Here is a 23,081-nt window from a genome sequence, read left to right on the forward strand (position 1 = left end):
CTCTCTCTCTCTCTCTCTCTCTCTCTCGTTTTTGTTTGTTTGTTGTTTTATTTTGTGTTTTTTCCCTACAGCCTCAGATCCTATTAATATCCCTGCAGGCTCATTCCTTCTTCCCTCCCTTCCCCTGCGCACGTTTTCTCCCAAGTCAAGACAAAACAAAATAAAAACCCACCACAGATTAATGGTGAAGCAAATTTATTTTTGCTCTTTAGGTTTTCTTGTAAACTTTAAAAGCCTAAATTTGTCTTCCTGTTGAAACTCAGAATTTCTTCTCTGAAAACATATATATTCTGTGAGGTAAGAAAGTGTAAAACTGCCCCTATTTGATCAAAGGGGAAACTTACATACAGAGATCAAGGCCAAAGCATACAAGTTACCCACTAACTTTGGGTTTCAAACATAGGCACTGGCTTTATTTACAATTTTTACACTGTTTGTATGTTCAAGGCATCACTGAGGTTGACTTTAGTTGCAGTTGTGAGTTATGCTTCCGCAGTTCTGATTCCAGCTGCCTTGGCACACACATGAAATACCGCAAACATTGGTGACTAAAGTTTTGGTTCAAGTGATTTCACATTATGGAAGAGGTGGGGAGAGCATCGTAGCATCCAACTTCCCTATATAGTTGCGGTCTTCCTGGCAGTCTTCTGCCAGCATTTTTCTCAGAGCCGCTGGAACATACTTTCACTAGCCCTGAGGTACAATTTCTAAGGAAAATAATTTTTTCTACTGTGATTTAATTCTAAATATTTTCTTTTGACCCTTTTACAAAGCTGCTCATCTCATTTGATATTTCCGGATAGCTATTTGCTTAAAATAGCTGTAGAAAGAAACAAGTTAGGGTGTTAAGTGCTTGACTTCATGAGGGAGATGGGCTAGCTGGATTTTTCTTAATCACCCTGAGATCCAAAGTTCACAACATTGCACCTTTGCTCTACGCAGCTGTGGAAGAGTAGATTATGCGTGTTGATAAGTGTGAAGGGAAATGTGGCTTCATTTTGGGGAAGTCGGTGCATTTTATCTGCCTTCACAGCTGTAAGCAGGGCAGGCTAGCTCTTCTCTGCTGCAGAGGAAATGAACCCCCCCCAAATCAATTGGCTCTAAAGTCTCAATGTTTTCAGGTCCTATTTTTGGCTGAGGGGTTTCTGTTCTTATCTATTGTCACTGGGACTGCTGTGCCCACCCACCTCCACCTCATAAAATCCAGTTGCACAAAGAAGGGAAAAGAGGATTGCTGGGAGCTGTCTCTTACCTTTCTTTACTGATAGAGTGTCTGGATGGAAGTGCCTCTTGCAAGATTGGGGAACCTATAAAACAGTTTCTCTGCCCTGAGGAAGAGGGAGAAATGTGAGCACTCTTTATCAGAAAATCGTTGTCCTTGGACATAATATCTATGAAATATGTGGTGTTATCCTCATGCGGGAAATGAAGCTTGAGTGAATTACAGAGCTAGAAAAGTTTTCCTTCCCATCCTGACTGCTCATCATGACCATGGAGCAACTGTTCAACCCTTTTCTCCATAGTTCCTGCAGATGTAGGTTACTATTGATACTTCCCCTTCCTTTTCACAGCTTTTCAGTGGCTCAGGGCTCCCTGGCATCACTATTTGTCTAGGTCTCTCACACAGCAGCAAGCAGGCTCCTTTGAATCTGCAATGCTCCACAGCTGAGGTTGGTTTTTACCCATTTAAACCCTTGAATAAAGTATGGATTCATGCAGAATCTCCCTCTGGACTCCATCCATCCAAGAACTCTATTATGAATTCATCAGGGCAATAAAGCTTGCCTGAAGGAGGAACCTCAAGTCCCTCTCCACCCTTTCCCCAAAATAGTTTGGCTGAAATTTCTTTATTTACCTGAGGAGGCATAAAAAAGAAGGCTCAGATGTTTCTACCCTGAAAAAGATTTGCAAACAGCCTGTTTCTGTGTTCCTTTCCCCTCTATCTTCACTCTCAAGATAAATAAAAAATAGAAAACATGCATGAAAGCCATGGTTGAGGAATAAAGAAGCACTAGGGCAGGACAAACAGCCCTTTAAAGAATCTGCTTTTGAGGATTCTTCCAGCTGCTACTGGTTCAAAGTGAAAACCTTTTTCATAAGCGACATGGATCCCAGTACTCTGGGATGGGAAGAGGGTCAGACTTCAGATTCTGACCTAGCACAAATATTTTTTCTGCTGATTCTGGATTGATCTCCAAATGAAATTCCTACAGGGGAGGGGGAAAGTCAAGCTAATAGGGAAAGTGAAACCACTAAGCATTATTACCCCGGTATTATAATTTCAAGTTTAGTACTTCATTTTTCTATAAATCCTTCCTTGGAGGAGAGGATGTAATTGAGGAGTAACAGGAGCTTCTAGGAAAGGCCACAAGATAGAGTCTGTTATTGGGCAATGTTATAGTGTTTGCTAGACTAAAACAAATCTCTTTTCTCTTCCAAAGGTTGATAATAATCTATTCTTTGGTCAAGGACCCAAGCATTTCCATACAGTAAATTTATTGTGAAAAGATACTTATGGACTGAATTAAAAGTAATAAAAAAAAAAGGTTGACTATGTATTGTGTCTTTAGAGCTTCAAGGAGGCTATTCGGCGAGCCTCTGGACACTGTGGGAATGAACTTGTGGCGGGGAAAAAAAAAAGCAGACCACAGTACCTAATAAGCCGTCTACAGGAGACTACAGATTATAACTCAAACCAATGGAACACTTTGTGCCAGCCAGTTTAGAAAGTGCATTAGAGAGGAATTAGTTACATCAGAGGAAATGCAAGTTGGAGGTCAGTGATAGGAATGAAATTCTGATATTTGGTTTCTTTAGCTGTCAGCTTTCCGATCACTATCAGCTTCTGAGAACTGGGTATTTTGAAACACTTAGTCAACCTTTTCTTTTCTTTTCTTTTTTCTTTTCTTTTCTTTTCTTTTCTTGTATCAAGCACAGAGCTACAGAATAGACAGGACACACAGACAGTCATTCTTCATATCCTATGAAATGGAGCCACAAAAGCATTCTCATCTCTAAGGAAGAAATCAGGGTTTTACTCCATATTGTTCATAGTTTAAAAAGAAATTAGGAGGCTACACAGCAGTTTTTGATCTAGTATCTCAGCAAATCCATGATGAAATCACACCTCAGAATGTTAGACCTTAAGAGTCACCCTGCTTGTCTTCAGCTAGTTTCTACAATGGGAATGTTATAGCATCTATAGTTTTGAAAGTTGCTTATCTCTGTAAAAGTTAGTTTCTCTCACTAACAGATTTGCAAAGTGAATACATCTAAAAACCTGTTGCTGATGCACCAAAGATATTTTTGTACACCATCTCTTCTGTTGTCTCACTATAACACTAAAAAAGTTTAGACAAGTTTATCTAGTGGTAATCAGTTCTATTTACCAATAGATAAACAGCACTGATTATTACTTTAGTCTCGTGAGCGTAAGGAATGCTTGGAACTTTGGTTTCATTGACATGGCCCAAATATCCTTCCTATCCATTTTCCATTTAAAAGAGTATTTTCCAAGGGTCGGTAGTACATTATAACCCAGACAGTTTGATCTTTAGCTCTCAGACTTTTGAATACAGACTTGTGAGTCAAAAGATGCTATTGTAAGAGGCAGTATATATGCTTTTAGCTTTCTGGAAGAATTCTTTGAGCTGACTGTGTCAAAGGTTTTATGCAGGTTTACCAATAGATAAACCTATTCATCTAAACCGATTTACCTATTTACAAGATTATCTATAATGGATTCTCAAATTTCTTTAAGATGAACAGGTTAGGTTTGGAAGCTTAGCCCTGGAATACTCTTTCTACTATGTTCACAATAGACAGCAGTGCTAGAGATACCCTGAGCATACCCTCAAAAAGCAGCTTCATGACACTTCTTTAGTTTGAGGCATACATAGGTTGGTAGACCATATGTTGATGGCAGTATTCTGCCTCACTGTCTGATGTGGTGTAAACATGACCATAATGTTTAATTTTCTTTACCAAGTGTGCGATTTGAGTTCTCTTCTGGCAGGTTTTTCAGTGGTACTCCTACCTCCTATGCCACTGATTAACTGGTCTGGTCTTTTTTTGAGCCTGCATAGGACAAAGATTTTGTGTTATGTTTTTATGGATTTCATTTATCATGAAGGGAATGTTCATGTAAGATATGGCTACATTTTTTTCCTTTTACCTGTTTTAATATGCTTAGGAACTATAACTGTTTCAGTGCTTTAAAGCTGAAAAATACACCTGTATGTGAAGTGATTGCAGTGAAGCCAGTGTGAAACAGATGCCAGTGATATCAGTCAGGCTTCAGATTTATGAAATAATGAATGGGAACTCCTTAAAAGTTTTACTAATTGCATGTGAACTGAAACCAGAAGTTTCTAACAGCTGTAGTTTCTGGTTACAGAAATAGTCATCTGTCATAAGTTGTTCCTTGGTGAGTGATTAGGTTGTGGTCTTAGGATCTTTGACAGTTTGAAAACACATATCTTGCAAATGAGCCTTATGCACACCCCATAACATGACTATGATGCCACTACTAGCCGTTTCAACAAACAGATAAAGAGCTAAAATTAGTTACCTCAGATAACAGGTGATAGTCTTGTATTGTGACTCTGTTGACTCAGGTAGCGTTGTATTCATAGAATCATAGAAGTAGGGTCGGAAGGGACCTTGTAGATCTTCAGGTCTGACCCCCTGCCTGGGCAGGAAGAAAACTGGGCTCAAATGACCCCAGCCAGGTAGGCATCAAGCCGCTTCTTAAAGACCCCCAGGGTAGGAGCCAGCACCACTTCCCTTGGAAGTTGGTTCCAGATCCTAGCCGCCCTAACTGTGAAGTAGTTCCTATGGGTGTCTAATCTAAACCTACTTTCCAACAACTTGTGGCCGTTATTCCTTGTTATCCCAGGGGGCGCTAGGGGAAACGAGGTCTCCCCCAAGCCCTTTTCGTGAGTGTATAGATGGTCACCAGGTCCCCCCTCAGCCTTCTCTTGTAAAGGCTGAACAGGTTCAGGTCCTGTAGCCTCTCCTTGTAGGGTCTGCCCTGCTGTCCCCGAATCATGTGGGTGGCCCTCCTCTGGACCCTCTCAATGTTGTCCACATCTCTCTTGAAGTGGGGCGCCCAGAACTGGATACAGTACTCCAGCTGTGGACTGACCAGTGTCGCGTAGAGGGGGAGGATCACCTCCTTGGCCCTACTTGAGATGCACCTGTGGATGCATGATAGGGTCCGGTTAGCCCTGCCTACCGTGACCTCGCATTGTCGGCCCATGTTCATCTTAGAGTCACTGATGACTCCAAGATCCCTTTCTGCCTCCGTGCTCTCAAGAAGGGAGTTTCCCATCGTATAAGTGTGTTGCCGGTTACTACTGCCCAAGGGCAGCACCCTGCACTTGTAAGTATGGAAACGCATCCTGTTTTTGTTAGCCCCCCCTGCAACCTATCCAGGTCTTTCTGCAGTCTTTCCTTCCCTGCTAACGTGCCCACTTCACCCCAAATTTTGGTATCACCAGCAAATTTGAACAGGTTGCTTTTCACCCTGTCATCCAAATCGCCGATAAAGAAATTGAACAGCGCGGGCCCAAGGACTGAGCCCTGGGGGACTCCACTGCCCGATTCCCCCAGGTCGAATATGACCCATCCACCACCGCCCTCTGAGTACGACCCTTCAGCCAGTTTGCAATCCATCTGACCATGTAGGCATCGATGCCACAGTCACCTAGTTTTTTTAATGAGGATGGGGTGGGAGACAGTGTCAAAGGCCTTGCTGAAGTCCAGAAAGACTACATCCATGGTGACACCTGCATCCAATGCTTTTGTGACCTGATTGTAAAAGGCAATCAGGTTGGTCTGACATGACCTGCCCCTAATGAAACCGTGCTGGTTGCCCCTGAGCACCATCCCCGATGCCAGCCCATCACAGATGTGCTCCTTGATGATCTTCTCAAAGAGTTTCCCCAGGATTGAGGTAAGACTGATGGGCCTATAGTTGCCTGGGTCCTCCCTCCTCCCTTTCTTAAAGATGGGGACCACATTGGCTATCTTCCAATCATCTAAGTATATCTATGCTTAAGCAGGCCAGGGAAAGTTTTCTTGAAAACTTCAGAAATGTGTAAAAGATAAAATGCAGAAACCTGACTTTGCATAGTTAGAAATGCAGAATGACAAAATAGTCCTGCATCTTTCCTGATTAAAATAAAATAATTAAGCTATCTTTTGTAGACGAAAGCAGTCTTAAAGTTACAAGTATTGATACAGCATATTTTCAGACCACTGATATTTTACAGTCTAGATTGACATTTGACCTACTCTCCTTTCACCTAGCAATAGAGGACAAGACAAGACCTGGAAAAAACGTGATTCTGTAGCTTACAGAGGTTTTAATAGGAAGCTTAACAAAAATATTTTAGGTCACCAGTTTCCTATAGCAGCAACAGTCTTGCATATCACCTCTTAGTCCTGGGTAGGGAAAACAAAAACGAAACTGGGAGTTTTCTACTCCTTATGCGAAACAAAACCTACAAGAAAGGAGAAATGATGTCTGCTCCTAGTAAGATACATACCGAGTGCCAGTTTTTCAGAAGTATTTAGGGCATGGAACTCCAGTTGAAGGCTTTCTGGTAAACAAAGTAGTAAAGAAGCAAGAAATGTAGACTCTTACAGGAATGCTTCAAGTCATGAGGCAAACATTTTCCGATTGCATCAGAGATGGTCAAATCTATGAGCTATTAGGAGGAAAGTTTTGGTATTTATTTGTCCCTCCTGTTCAGGTTATCAGGTGTGATGTTGAGCATACATAGTACTATCAAGTTGGGAAAGAGCAAGAAAGGTATGAACTATTCACCATGATGTCATGGGCTTAGGTGCCAGGTAGAAGCATGTTCAGTGGAGTGAGTGTTTTAGCAGGAATGAGTGTTGGCATACACCTTAGGTTTCTGATCACTTATACCAGTTTATGTGCAACTTCTGTCCCTAGTCCTCAAGTTCAGCACCTGAAAATATTAGTCCCCTCAGGAAAACTTAGGCCTGAGATTCTGACACAGATGTAACCCTTACTTTGTCTGGTAGTTCAATTGGGTTTTTTCACTCCCAAGCAAAGGATATTTTTAAACAACAAATGTCCTTCAACCAATGTAGTTTAAATGTTACCCTTCTGCAGCAGATGTGTGGGAAGGAAGATTACTGTTATTTATATCTGGGTGAGGGCTGAAGTAAACCTCTCATAGAGTGTTCGAATTGCTTTTGTATATCACTAAAAGGAATTTAGAACAGCATATTATTGTGTTTCTGATGGTAAAATATTCTGGCATATCAGCATTTTAGACCCAATGGGCACATCTACACATATGTTTAATCTGGGATCAGCTTACTCATAAGTAAATGCTCCTGGGAAGCCATGCAGAGAAGCAGGAACAGATTTGCTGCTAATGGCAGCAAACTGCTCCTGCTTCTGGGGCTCTGCAATGGGCCCCTGCCACCACCAGGGGGAGCTTTAGGTTACCCCTGAGTGCTAGCCTAAGGGCTGCCAGGGAGCACCAGGCCAGGAGACGGCTGTCTTCTGGCTGGGACTAGGCTGGAACATTACACCCTGCCCCCAGGGGCTGCCTGCTGCTGGGGCAGGGACAATGTCCTCTGCCCCAGCAGCAGGGAGCTCCTGTCCCTGGCTTCCCCAATCAGGGGTGGGGGGCTTGAAAAGAGCTTCAGGGGAAGAGCAGGTCCCAGCTCCCTGCCCTGACCCACCAGTGGGGCAGCTAGAAGCTAGCTCACTGCCAGCTGCCTCACCAGTAGATCAGGGCAGAGTCCTGGGATCCACCCCACCCCTGCAGCTCTTTACAAACCCTGTGTCTTGATCACCCTGACAATGATGGTTCCCAGCCCCTGATCTGCATGCGGGGTGGAGGTTAGGGAGCTTGTTCCCTGCTCATCTCTGCAAGTGTGGAGCTGGGTGGGGAACAGGCTGGGGAGAGCACAGAGCTGAGTGGGGAAGTGCAAAGCTGGGTGCCAGCGCAGAGCTGGGTGGGAAACAGGCTGTGGAGCTTGTTCCCTACCCAGCTCAGGGAGCGCAGGGCTGAGCAGGCAACAAGCTCCCCAGCCTGTTCGCCTACCCAGCTCTGCACTCATGGGCTAGGGACAGATGTTCAAAAAGCCTAAGTCTGAATTGATTCAATCTTTGCAGGTTAGTCTAACCTGGCTAGGTAAATCAGCTTGTAACCCAAACAGACATCCCAGAAATGCAGGGAGATGGTGGCAGTGGCTCAGACTAGAAGCCAGGGGGTGCTAGAGCAGCCCTCCCTTTGCTTCCACAGGACAGCTGAGTGGGGCGTGGCCAGGCCCTGGCAGGACACTCTGATTATTCCCCCACTCCTAAACAGCCCAGGAGGGATTGTGTATCACCCTTAACTCAGTGTTTATCAAGTCGTTAAGAAAACAAAGTTGCTCTCCATTAACTAATGGAACTCTTCTTAAACAGCTCTTCCAAGGAAGGACATTAAGTTAATTGCTAGTTAGCTCCAAAAAGCCTGTCTGCCTCTGTCGTCTCCCACAGCATGACCAAATCATAGCCAGCATGTGGTCTGCTAGCTAATGTTGAGGTGTCTGTGTAAAGTAGAGGGGAGTGGGGAATAATCCCTGTTTAGTAGGAAGAAGCCAGGCAGACGCTCTGTGCCTGCAAGTCTATGCTGAGCTCCAGCCAGAGAACAGGGGGGAGAGGCCAGCCTTGCTGTGGAGCAGACAGCTTCGCCCAGCCCAGAGACCATGCTGGGTTGCTGGGGGAGTCTGGTTTATTTTAAACCAGTAAAAGGGTCTGGGACAGCCATTGCATAAGCTGGGTTAAGCCAAATCAGTTAAGTCTAATGCTACATTTAACTAGGTTTATCTCAAACTGCTTTCAGCCATTTTGAAACTGGTTTATGTGCACTGAACATCTGTTCTGTTGCAGGTTTAAACCAGCTTCTGATTACTTGAACTGGTTTATGTATAATGTCTGTCCTTAGTCATGGAGCTGGGCAGGGAACATGCTTCCCAGCCCTCACCAGCAGGAAGCTCTCAGCCCCTCAACATGGGAGACCCTTATCTCCGAGTGCCAGCTCTGTGACCATGTTAACATGCTCACTATCACCTAAAATAAAATGACAACAAAATAATTTTAATGTAGTGCCAATTACTTTTTTTTAAATGCACCAAAGGAAATCCTTACTAACTCCAATAAACTGGAATTTCCTATTTACCCTGGCATAAATAAGACCATTGGTTTTTATGGTATAAGAAAACTTCTGTGCTCAGACTTCATCTGGTTTAAATATTTTTTTTAATCCCATATGATTTTAAAGAGCTTTTCTAAGTCAGTACGTTTGTAATAACTTCCATTAGAGACTTAGATGTTTTCAGAAGCACGGGTTTGTTAGTTATTGGCATGGTAGTGGAAGCTTCAGTTACTGTAATAGATTTCTGTGGCCTCATTTGTTTGCTTCCAATGAAGTAAGCTTGTTGTTAATAAGAAATTGTTTTCACATTTTTTTGCTTAGTTTATGTAATGTAATTGAGCCCCCAGAAATGTGTTTACATTTGTAAATAACAAAAAAGCTTTTAAAATGTAATCTGGTATTCAACAGAATTTAAGATTTAGTTCTTTATCTTTTTAAGGAAAAATGCACAGATTGACTTAAACTCATCATTTGTATCTTGTAAAAACAAAGGTTCACAAAAATCTAAGCTCAGTGGAAACTTTTTTTTTTATCAATGCCTTCTTCTGAGAGCGAACTTTTTTGCCATCATTTGAACCCAGAGTGCTTCCAGCTATAATGATCAAGATGCAGTGTGCGCTAGCAGCAGTTGGACAATTCAGAAATGCAGCCTTGTGCTATTGAAATTTGTATTTTTAAAAAAATTTTCTAGAGTGAAAGTTTACAGGTGCAAGGCTGTTTACTGTTAATTCTGAGGGTATGAACACTTTAAAAAAATATTTTTCTGAGTTTAATATCCTGAAATGGTGGGGCTGACAGAAAGAAGGAAATCTTCAAAGCCCATACTGCAAAGGGTGCCCTAACTGTTGAAATCTTCATAGTCGTTCCTGCTGCTGTGCCCTTTTTTTCGTAGGTGGCCAGTCAATTTTCAGTCTCATTAGTGTACCTGTGTGAAGATGCTGATTTAACATGAACTGTTTTCTCTCCCTCTGCCTTACTTGAATTTTGTCTATGACATTATTTTCCTCCTACATTTTCATTGCCACTTTTGATGCCTGCAAACATTTTTAAATTCCAGCTTTATCAGTTAACCCATAACAGTGCATTTAAATGCATAATTCTGGCCAAAATTAACATTGGAATGGATAGAAAATACTATATGTACACTTTCTAGTGTACAACAGACCATTAATTTTAATTGGACTTTTCACACAGGTGTTATAATAAAGTGATCTGACCATTTGTAATATTTAATGCTGGCACTTGTACAGTTTCCATTTATAACCTTGAGAAAATTCACTTAACTTGTTTTGTCTTGGCAATTCTATCTGTAAAATGGGAATGGGAAAAAGCTCACATCAGGATAGGAATGTACATATTCTCATGCATACAACCACTGTGAATTACAGCTCTTGTGAAACGCACAAAAACAATTATAAATATAATTAGAATTGTTCAAGATGAAAATTGTTACAGACTTTTAATCACAGCAATCCCCAATCCAAGAAGTTCAGAGAAATTTCTTGTTTGGCAAATTGCAGCACTCTGAAATTGTTTGATGGAAAACCTACCTGGTGTGCTCTTTCTATCCCAGTGTGTTAGTCCTGAGTATCAGTAGTGGGGATGAAGAGTACTTGAGGTCTTGCTTCTTTGAAATGCTAGCAAGAGGGGATGCAGGCAAGCTCTTGTCATCCCAGAGAATAATGATGCTAGGCAAGCATAAGACTATTTGCTATAGAAAACTGGAAATTAAATGTCATTTTACTTCCCTCTATTTTGAAGACTGTAGGGAGCCAAGTATGTATTGAGCAAGGAGGGGATGTTAGATTAGTCAAAGTAACCTTGAAGATCAGATGATCTGAGCTGACTGCTGGGTTGGCCATCCATTTGTGGTCAGTTTGTGTTTCTATTTGAATGCGCACACAGCTCACAGCCTGTTGCAAGAAATTTAGATGAACCTTCAAGAAAAGAAGCTAAGTTGAAGTGGGGGTACACTTGGGTTGAGTATAGCCCATTATATTTTACACTTTTACACATACATTGTTGTAATAGTATCAGCATCGACAGGTTTAGATGCGCCATTCTTGGTTTTGAAGCATCAATTTTCAGTAGCATTTTGTTGAAAATTGTTGCTGTGGTGGTCTCTAATATAGCAGAAGGTTATGATGCGAGAGTTCTTATGAATTATTTGACCTATGGTAGGGTGCAGTTTAGATGTCTTAGTGAAGTGCGCTTTTAAACACTCTTGTTTAGTTGCAGCTTCATTTAAAGAACAAATGTGTTTCATCAAAGTATTTGGTCATAAACTTCAATCCCATTGTTAGCTGGCTTGTAGAGAGACTCATCTTTGCAAGGTATTTCTGCTGCTTCAGAGGTGGGTGAGGGAAGAGATTTGGTAGCAGTGGGTTTGGGGATTGATTATAGAGGCTGAAGGTGGTAGTCACATAGCCTATTGTACCATTTAGCCAGGATAACTGGAATTTTTTCTAGGCTTTTTTGGTCCTTGTGGAGCACCACAGCTGAGTATATGTACCAGGTGGATAATACAGACCTTTAAAGTAGTGATACAATTTCAGCACATTCTCAAAATAGAAATAAGCTCACAGTCTTAGGTAGTTGTCCAGGAAATGTCCAACAAAACACTGTTGCACAATGCTGGAACCAAGCTTCATGGATATTTTAAGGGCATCTAGATGCTATATAATACCATTGATGTTTAATTGGGAGATGGGCACTTAGTCTCCTTGGAGAAGTCCAGCCTGTGAAGTATGAGGTGACATAAATCCCCCATGGACCTTCTGAAAGGACCTGTTGTTTTGCAATTTCAAGCTCTGTTTTTGGAAAGCTGGAATTGTGCATACGGATTACCTTAAAAAGAATCTCTTCTGCATTTGTGTTCTGCTTTCCTGTTGCTCACGTAAATAAGATAGGCTTTTTGCTCAGATATGGAATGTGTTAATGTTGTTTAGAAATATTACACAATTTGACCAAAATGCTACTTTTTACTAAAGGACTTTAATGAAGCCACTAAAATGTCAAGTGCCTTCAACACTCCAAGTATTCTAATTAGGAAAAAATTCACACAACTAGAATGTGTGCTGAAATGTAAAACAACCACTCTGCTGTTTCTGTAAACAAAGACTGCTTAAAGTAAGACTGTGTCTTCCACAATGCCTACTTTAAGTCATACGAACGAAGTAAGGGGTAGTTTTCTTAATTTTACAGGGAGAAACACAGTCACAGTACCGTTCCTCTCCTAAAACAAATTCCAATCCCAAAATAGGATGTATATGCATTTCATTGTTAGATGTTTCTGGCAAGGATCTTGCTTGAGTAGACAGACGTCTAGAAATTTTCAGTTAATGCTGAAATCTTCTTCTTACTCCATTTGTTGGAATAAATATTCTAGCATAAATAATTTACTGTTTATAACTTCTTTCAGACTGTGGCAGGAAGTAAGAGCTTTGAGGGAAGGTGGGATGTCTCAACTATCTATATGTGACTTTATCCCATTTGAAAGATTCTAGATGGCTATGCAAGTCATTGGGTCACTTCATTTCTATTTTGCCAAAACTAACATTTTCCAAACTATTAGGTCCCCTCTACACATTACAGGTATTTGTGCAATTAACTGAGTAATTGCACAAATACCTGGACACCAGCTACATGTGCAAAGTAGGTATTGCACAATAAAAAGCTCCATGCCCAGTGAAAACCCCTGTGCCCTAGGGATCATAGCAGCTGCGATCCCCAGGGTCCAGGGTTTTCATACACATGCGAAACCCCCTGGACCCTGGGAATCATGGCTGCCATGAACCTAGGGCTCTGGTGTGCAAAAAGCCCCAAGGGCCTGGTGGATCCTAATTGCAGTGGCCTTCCCACCCTGGGGTGTGGGGAAACCCCCAGGGCTGCATGATCGCTGCAGGGGTGATCCCCTCACCTGGGGAATGTGTAAAATCCCCGGGGCTGAAGGATTGCCACAATCCTTCAGTCCCACGGGTTTCCCGCACCCCCTGGGTGGGGGAATTTACCCTGCAACAGTTGTGCAACCCTGGGGGCTTCCCTGCACCCCCAGAGTGGGGTGGTCAATGCAGTGAGGACCCTCCAGCCCTTAGAGTTTCCCACATCTCTGGGGTGGGGAAATTGCTGCATTGGGGGTCCCTCAACCCTGGGGGTGCATGGGCCACACCTGCAGCTAAGATCTACTCAACTGGAATGTGTGGGGCTCCAAGTCATAGGAGTCTGCTTCTTGCTAGTGCAGGGGAGCCCATGATTGCTAGTGCAGGGGGAGCCCAATTATGGGTTCCCCCTGCATCAAAAATAAGGCACTATGGGATCTTATGCAAGATCCATCAATTGAACCTTCTGCCATGCACATGTGGTATGGCAGGAGGTATAACTGTGTGAATCATACATTAGAACCCATCATGCCTTTACCTTTACAAGCGTAGAGGGTGCCTTAGTCTAGTTTGATATTAAGAGGATCTACAGAGACTTCTTTTTAGCTCCAAGTGGCTAGAGACAGGACAGTAATAAATCATATCTGGTTGGAGAACTATGCAACGTCTAGTGAACTCTAGCCAAAGAACAGGATTTTTAGTAAAAAAGAAGATTCCCCTTCCCCCTCCTTTAAACTTCTGTCCATTTTTCTCTTGTTTCTTTCAAGAGTGGCGATGCCTGTGTAGTATAAATTACTAGTTTTGAACCTTTTTTTTCTGTTCTTTCTGTGAAGCTAGTACTTGTAAAAGGAGATCAGATTTGAAAACTCACAGAATGCACACAGCCCAGGAAGAGACAAACAGAAATTTTGCTTCTTCCATATCCCAGAATTATGCCTCATCCTTGGGACCATCTCTAGATATGAGATGGGCTGTTCAGTCTCCTACCCATGCAGTCCTTCACCTGTCTGTACCATTGATACCTACTGGACTCAGACGACTAGCTGTCATATATTAGAAGTTTTCGTTAATTAATAACCTGTGCTAAAATTCCATCCTGCGTTACTAATCCCTTTAGATATTCTGTCAGTTCCTCCCTCCCTAGCAATTGTTTATAAAGCAGAAAGATTCCAGTAATGTACTGTCATTTGCTCTGTGGGGGAATTTTAGTAAGACATTCCAAGTAAATATTTTTAGAAAGAAGAATCACAGCAGGTGGCATATTTGTTAAACTTACTGTTTTTGCAGCATCAACAACAGCCAGCAAAGGTTTTATTCTTGCTTTGCTAGGCCTGAATGTGTGTTACACACAGACTAGTATCACACACAGTCTAGTATTCATAGACTATTCAAAGTTCTAACTGATATTTCACTCTGTAGAACCGTGACAATGTCAGAATTCATCTGTCAGAATTGCTGTTAACAGTCCATCTGTTAACTAGTTATTTGTCATCATGATAAGGTCCTGAGATGGCTCTGCAAAATGGGTTTCAATTCTGGAAGGTTTTGTTGCAATTTCTACACTGGTTGCTGCTTATGAAACATAATCACAGCTTGCATTCTTTTCACCAGCATGCTTAATTTGATTGATTTCTTCATTGGGCCTTATTATCTAAGTAAACTATGCAGGGTTGGGACACTTCATCAGGCCTTTTAGATATAAAGCGGTAAGGTTTGTGTTCCTCTGCTCCACACTGCAAGCTTAGCTGGCTTAGGTGATTAGGTAGCTCCTAGTTTCAGAAGAACAGTTTAACGTTACAAATGCCATGATATTACAATTTTTTTCCAATGATATTGAGGGTTCTAAGTCTCTAAGACACTCTTGAAAATGGGACTTGGCTAGACAAGTCACTTTAGTCTTTCAGTGCCAAGCAGAGTGATATCTAAATACCAGATTTATATATTTTCAGATCGTTATAAAGCTACTACAGAACTGACTTTGCATCTGCTTCATTGAGCCACACTTGTCAGACCAGGTCTTGCTTGGTTTGCTGTCTGGTAACATATAAACCAGTAGAGCCATGGTTGGGTTGTTAGTGACTAAACTGGCACCCTGACCTGGGCTAGCATGGGTGAGGAGGGTGTGTGGACACATAGCAGGACTAAAAACAAGACCTGACAAAGGGTGGAATTGTTCCCTGCAAGCCAAAGGCCATCCATACCTGGAGAGGAGATGGGCACCACCACCAGGTCATACTGCCTGAACAATCGCCAGTGATGCAAAGCTACTCAACTAACCTAGGAGGGTTGTTACAGCATCCAAAGTGCCTCAATAGTTGCAGTGGCCTTCGGATTGATTTGACTTTGACTTTGAGCCACACTTTGGCTTCTTGGGGAAGTCAAATTTTTTTATGCTTCTCTTAATGAAAATATAGCCATAGACTATTCTTTAAAAATATGAAATCCAGGGCAACTTTGTGATTATATAAACACAAAAGGAGCTAAGATTTTCAACATTCATACTTGAATACAATTCATATTTGAATTTCTAACTACTCTTGAAGAGAGAAGATGGTTCTAAGCATTCTGTATTTCTATTATAGAGGCTCCCCTACCAAAAATAGGATGCCACATTTATTATTTTAGAAGAAGCTGCTTTGGAATTTTTATATATAAATCTGGCCTGTGGGCAGATTATGTCTATACAACATTTTTACATTTTAGAATCAAGTTTTATAGGGTCACTAGCTTGTATGAACTTTGGCACCGACCATCACCTTGCCCTTGGGCCAGATGAGTCTCACTTCAACTGATCAACTGGCTGTGGAAAGAGATTCCAAACACTTTTTCATTTTTTGAGATGAATAGAACCTTTTTATAGCAGCTTTTTTGAATAATAAAGTCTATGGCTCTCTGTTTCCTGCTTTTAAAAGCTTACAAACTACTTTTAAGCATGACTCAGTAACTTGGATGAAAATACATGGGTTGGGACAGGAGGGGAAGCACTGAAAGAAGATGCATAACACCATTCCATGAAAGATAATACAGAGCAAGCTGTTTTTATGAAGTTGGATAGTTTTCACAAGTAAGGCTTAATGAGCTAATGTATTGTAGGCCTTGAAAAAGAAATTAAGTTCCACAAGGGATTCTAGCATTGAGAAGGTAATGGTGTTATTGACCCAGGTTAGGAAAGTATTTCATGCACTGGGGGTATGCAATTGTGGCTGTGACATGTCATGAATACCACATGACAATTAGGTATTTTTCTTTGATGATATGGTTTTCTTCATATATACATTTTTAGGATAAGCTAGAATCAGTATTGAAAATGTATTGCAAGTACTATGATTCTGGCTGCTGTAGTAGGTAGTTTTGAATCATATGAAAGGTCAATCTTCCATGCAACTCCTGCTTGGAAAGGAGCAAGCAGGCATAGGAGTAGTAGAAGCCCTGAGTGCTTTCTAGGTCTGCTAAACATCATTAGTGATGTGTGGAGAATCTCCCTGTACTCAATTATCCATATTGCCTCTGAATCCTTCCTTTACAGGGTCTCTTCTGCCCACTGCTCTATCTCAGTTGCAACCCCAATTCCTACTAGACAGTTCTAATTAACAGATTGTGAATAACACCTTTAGTGATCCTGTTCTCTTGCTCTAGACCAGCATTTCCCAACCGATGTGCCGCAACACACTGATATGCTGTCACACGCGTCCATTGTGCTGCAGCATTTTGGGCCCTCTGCCTGGCTGGAATCATGCCCCCTGTGGGCTGCTGCTATGGACACAGACAGATGGGGAGTGTGGATCCAGCTAGGTAGAGGGTCTGGCTCCAACCCAAAATGCTGGCTGGCTGGCTGGCTGCGTGCCACCCCTCCCCATCGGTGTTCAGCTGGTCGCACCCCCCCTCCCACCCATGTCCAGTGTGCTGTAGTGCTTTTTTATGTAGGTAAGTGTGCTGTGGGGTGAAATAGGTTTGGAAATGCTGCTCTAAACCAGGGCTTCCCAAAGTTTTGGCACCTAGAGCACACCTTTTGGATTAAAATTGGTGGCATACTTCACTTGCTGGTGCAGCCAGGGCCCTATCCAGACCATTTTTCATGTCTCACTAGTGTGCTGAGGCGCACACTTTGGCTAGGGACAGACATTCAAAAAGACTGAGTCTGAATTGATTCAGTCTTTGCAGGTTAGTCTAATCAGGCTAGTCTGAATCAGTTTGTAACTGTACAGACATCCCAGACATGCAGACACATGCCTGCAGTGGCTCAGGCTAGAAGCCAGGGAGTGCTAGAACAGCCCTCCCTTCCCTTCTATGATGCTGAGCTGAGGGGGGACATGGCCAGGCCCAGGCAGGACACTCTGATTAGGGACGGTTTCCTATCTCCTCTCTTCTGACCAGTCCAGCAGGGAATTGATAACACAGTGTTTATCACCCCATTAAGAAAACCAATGAGGGACGTTACCAGCTACCTGTTGATTCTGCCTTTGTCCCATCTGCCACAGCACGGACCTTAGCCAGCATGTGGTCTGCTAGCTAATGCTGAGAGGTATTTGTGTAAGGCAGGGGGGACGGGGGAAATCCCTGCTTAGCAGGGGGAAGCCAGGCAGATGCCTACAGTCTCTGCTGAGCTCCAGCCAGGAGGAAGAGGGGAGGAGCCAGCTTTGCTGTGGAGCAGCCAGATCCGCTCAGCCCAGAGAGCATGCCAGGATGCTGGGGGAGTTTGGTTTAACTTAAACCAAAAAGGGGGCTGGGACAGACATTGCATAAACTGGTTTGAGCCAAGTCAGTTAAGTTTTATACTGCATTCAACCAAGCTTGTCTCAAACTGGTTTCAGCCATTTTCAGACTGGTTTATGTGCACTGAACATCAGTTCAGTTCTGTTACAGGTTTAAACCGATTTCTGATCACTTAAGGCAGTTTATGTGTAATGTCTATCCCTAGCCTTTGGGAATCACTGCTCTAAACTCTGCAGTAGTCAGACCAGTGTGTAAGGACCATATATTTATTGCTAGCACCATTGTTAAGAAGTGCTGTCCAAAAGCTAACATGCCTATCCTCTGCAGATAAATTAATAAGCTAGTCAACAGTTATCCAGTGCTGCTGTCTGATAATGGTTTGGATCCCTTCCAATCAGCTTTTCAGGCCAGAGCATGGTAGCACGATAGTCTTTACTGATCTGCTGCATGTCTCCATTCCATTGACTGTAGAAATGCATCCATCCTAATCCTGCTGGACTCCTCTACATCATTTTTATATGTAGAGCTTGACACACTTTTGTTTCACCTCCCAGGCGAATGGGATGCAGGGACGAATAACAACACCATAAAGGAACTGTGCTATGTCATTTGCTGAATGTGCCCAAAGATTTGCTACAGGCAATTGTTCTTTTGTTGCCATTGTCCTTGCCTGTTGAGTCCAACAAGACTTTAGGTGTCTACATAATTCTTTTGTTGTAGCTTGTACTTCAGAAGAAGTAGTGAAAACATAAGCACAAGCTCATTTTTGTGATGACAGCTGGCTCTGTATCTTCTGTATCTTAAATGTGAACAGCAGCATCTTTGACTGTTCACAGAGTGCTGGTTTCTACCCAAATAAAAAAAGAAAAGGCAGGTTCCTACCCTTATGGGTTGATATCCTTGTTTATTTTGACATCCTTTCCTCTGTTTAAATCTTATTCAATATTTTGAGACAGAAACTTGAGAAATCTTTCATAATGTTAGTTTTCTAAATGTGAACTCTAAAATTTAGATGGCAGTGTGTGTAAATATATTTATATCATCTGGCTGTGTGTTATAGTAGCATGAAATGCCAGAAGATGATGCATGCCATGTGCTTAGTTAGTAAGGTACAAAATACATTTAGGATTGTTTGTGAGTAGTGAATGAGAGAACTGATGACCGTTACCTCTTGAACAGAAGTTCAAGTTAAAGAAGTATATAAAGGCATACATCAGGGCTGGGGGAGCATATGTTCACCAAGGCCCCCCAGGGAAGGACAAAAAATAATGGGCACAAGCTGATTGAGGATCGCTTCAGGCTAGACATAAGGAAAAACTTCTTTATAAGTTAAGTGCCAAGGGTTTGGAACGGGCTCCCCCCTAGAGGTGGTACAGTCAAAAAATATCTTGACACCCACCTTGCTGGGGTCATCTGATCCCAGCAGTCTTTCCTGTCCAAGTGCCGGGGGGCTGGTCCTAATGATATGTAAGGTCCCTATCAACCCCTAACAACTGTGAAACCAGTCTAGTTACAGAAGTTTAGAAAATCAGGATATTTCACAAGTCAAGCTTTCTACAACCATATTACGTATAATTGCTTGTTATGCATCAGGGGCAAAATTCTGTAGTATATCTCTGTTCAGCAAAATACTTAATCACATATTCATATCCAGTTGACTTTACATGCAAGTGAGTGCTTCGTTAGGCCTGCATGTAAGTTGTTTGCTAGATTAAAGATAGACTTCTGCACAGGCCTTTTCAGAAAGAGCTTTCAATTTTCACCAACTTCAGTGCATTTACTGACCTATGGTAGGTCAATTCTGGCTTCCTGTAAATGAAAACATCACACAAACTAGAATAGAATGTTTGTCAAGAGAGGAAGAGAGGTTCAGACACACGCAGAATAACCAGGGCCATGCCCTACAGCAGTAGATTTGATGCAAACTAATTGTCTCATTATGTTCTTTTTATAGGGGATGTGTCTTGGCTTCATGTATAACAAGTAGTAAGATTGGTGTTATTCTTTACCTTTTGACCCAGCTTTGTCTGTGATGTTACTTTTTCCATATTACCAGTTATCACATTTTGTGGAGAAAAGCCTGTAGACATACCAGTTCAAAGATGACTATCTTTTTGGAGCAGTCATCTCACAGCACAGATTCTGTTCTGGAATTAAGTTAATTTGTCATCATTTTAAGGTCCTTTCTATATGTGAGGTATAGCAATAAGTCATAAACTTGAATTGATCCAGGCAGGCAAAGGGCATTTTGGAGTTATAGTAAAATTTTAATGTGTGCATGAAATCATCAAACCTGAATTCTAAATGGTGGCCATTTACAGCTCAGGGCGGACTGTGAGAGAGCACATCATTTTCTCATCCAAAAATAAATAAATTAAAATTAGAGCAGCCTTGCTGTTTCAGTGAGCTGAAGTCCCTCTTGGGACTTAAATTTTGTATATAATGCCTATTGTAAGCATCTTCCTGATCCTTTATCAAAAATACCTTCTGTGTTTTAGAGGTCACTATCCTGGTTGCAAACACTTCAGCAAGGATGTAGCTATATAGCTTTTGTTGCAGAATCACTGTACTATACGTCTCATGAGGGCAAGTTTTTCTTCGGAGTTAACAGTTTGTTTTTTTGTTTTGTTTGTTTTTACTTATTTTTAAAAAAGAGTGAATCAGATTTTTAAAAATCTTTCACCCCAATACAAAATACATGGTATACTTCTGATGTTAGGAGATCTTTGAAAGTCAGTGCTTAATACACTGACCAATTTAGACATTCCACCTTTATTGATTTGTAATACTGATTATAACTAATTAAAAAGAAACAGCCATTATCTCATTGGGTAGATGGCTAATATGGTATATTTCAGAAACTTTCTAAGATAGAAGATGCATGATTTTGCTGAGGTATTAGTAACTAGTTAAGCTTTCTGGATTTATGAACCATATAAAACATACAGGGAAAGTTGGAGTGTGGTCATCTGATCATATTTTGGTACTTTCACTAAGTTTTACAGTTTAATATTCAGGCTTCATCACTGTGCATAATTGCTATGTTTACTTGATTAACCTGTGTGTGCGTATGATATCATTCAGCCTTTGTTGGCTGAATGCAGTTGTTGGGAGTACCTCTGTGTAGTGGCTGTCTGTTTTCCTTGTGAAAAGTAAGAAAATGTATCTGAAACTATCCCACAATTTCATTTCTTCTGACACAGAAGTCATAGATTCATAGAGAGTGTAAGACTGGAAAGGACCTTGGAAGATCATCAGGTCTAGCCCCCTGCATCAAGCAGGAAAGGTAACTGAGGGTCAGGTGACCCCAGTAAGGTCACTGTCTAGTCTCCTCATGAAGATTCCCAGGGTAGGTGACTTCACCATCTCTGGAGGGAGCTTATTCCACAGTCTGGACACTGTGACTGTGAAGAAGTTCTTCCTAATTTTGAGCCTGAATCGGTCTTTCAGGAGTTTGTGACCGTTACCTGGTTTTTCCCTTGGGTGCCCTGGTGAACAGTTGCTCACCGAGCCCTTGATGTACTCCCCTTGTGTAGCGGTAAGCTGCTACCAGGTTCTGTCGTCTTTTCCTCAGGCTGAAGAGTCCTAGATCACTCAGACTTTCCTCTTTTGGCTTGCCTTTTAAGACTCTGATCATATGGGTGGCTCTTCTTTGGCCTCTTTCAAGCTTGTCCATGCCCTTGTTAAAGTGTGGTGTCCAGAACTGGATGCAGTACTCCAGTTGCAGTCTCACCAGTGCTGAGTAGAGAGGAAAAATTGCCTCCTTCGTTTTGCCGGAGATGTGTTGATTGATGCATACCAGAGTATTATTTGTCCTACTGGCTACAGTATTGCACTACCAGCTCTTATTCATACTGTGGTCTATTATTATCCCCAGGTCTCTTTCATCTGTGGTGCTAGTTAGTTTGGTGCCACCAAGTCTGTAGGCATGTTGGGGGTTGCTTGTCCTGAGGTGGAGCACTTTACATTTCTCAACATTGAACTTCATCAGATTCTGATCTGCCCAACTTGGTAGCCTGTCTAGATCCGTCTGTATCTGTAGCCTATCTTCAAGTGTGACCCTGCTTCCCCATAACTTGGTGTTATCTGCAAACTTGGCCAGTTTGCTCTTCACCCCCAGATACAAATCATTAATATAGATGTTGAAAAGTACTGGACCGAGCACTGACCCCTACAGGACACTGCTGCCGGCTTCTCGCCAGGATGATACAGATCCATTCACAACAACTCTTTGGGTCCTATTCTGCAGCCAGTTTCTCACCCACCTGACTGTCTTGGAGTTAAGCCCACAATCCTCCAATTTTTTCGCAAGGACATTTTGGGATACTAAATCAAAGGCCTTTTTGGAAGTCAAAGTATACAATGTCAACCTGCTTTCTCGTGTCCAGGTGGCGAGTTACCTGGTCATAGAAGGCGATGAGGTTGGTAAGGCAAGACCTGCCTGCGACAAAGCCATTCTGGCTGTCATTCAGAATCTTACTTTCTGCAAGCTTATCGCAGATGGACTCTTCAATGAACTTTTCTAGGATTTTCCCTAGGATGGAAGTAAGGCTGATTGACCTATAGTTACCTGGGTCCTTCCTGCCCTTCTTGGCACAACACTGGCCCTCTTCCAGTCCTCAGGGACTTTTCCAGAGTGCCGTGAGTTGTGGAAGAGTTTCACCAGGGGTTTCGCAATGACTTCAGCCATCTCCTTCAGCACTGTCAGATGAAGGTCATCCTGTCCAAAGGTTTCAGCACAGGCTGTATGTACACGGTGGCTTTAAATCCCTTCCAGAGTTTTTTCAATATTGCCTTAATTTGTGCTCAGGGAAGAGAGCTTTCTGTGGAAGCACTGTTGGAGATCCTTAGAGACCTTCAGGTCTTGAAGAAATTTGATGTTGAGATGTTTTTCACATTACTTTTGGCTGTTTTTATTGTTTTGGAGCAAACTGGATGTTTTATAATGGATTTGACAAAACAGTGTTCTGTCTAGCTGTCATCAGCTCCTTACATGGCTCGCGTGATAAGGGCATCCATTTGAACATGGGCCCTAACAATAACATAATCGAGGAGGTGCCAGTGCTTGGAGTGAGGATGTCTCCAGGTGGTCTTATACTTGTCACTGTGTCTGAAGATGGTGTTCATGATGACAAGACTGCTCTGAGCATTTGCTCAGGAGAAGGATGCTGTTGGAGTTGGCTTTCTCTACTCCTTCCTTCCCAGCAGTGCCACTCCAGAGTTCTAGGTCATGTCCAACTCTTGCATTGAAGTCAACTCTTGCATTGAAGTCCTCTTTGCAAATGTTAGTATGTGGTCA

At 42.2% G+C, this 23,081-nt stretch overlaps 1 protein-coding gene across 5 annotated transcripts in view; it reads left to right on the forward strand.

Annotated features, from left to right (window-relative positions):
• MED12L (mediator complex subunit 12L) overlaps positions 1 to 23,081 on the forward strand; it is a 310,161-nt gene that overhangs the window by 137,128 nt on the left and 149,952 nt on the right. The gene's annotated exons all lie outside the window — the stretch shown is intronic.

The sequence above is a fragment of the Alligator mississippiensis genome, chromosome 7 (assembly GCF_030867095.1).
Source record: "Alligator mississippiensis isolate rAllMis1 chromosome 7, rAllMis1, whole genome shotgun sequence".
In the NCBI taxonomy this organism is placed as follows: domain Eukaryota; kingdom Metazoa; phylum Chordata; order Crocodylia; family Alligatoridae; genus Alligator; species Alligator mississippiensis.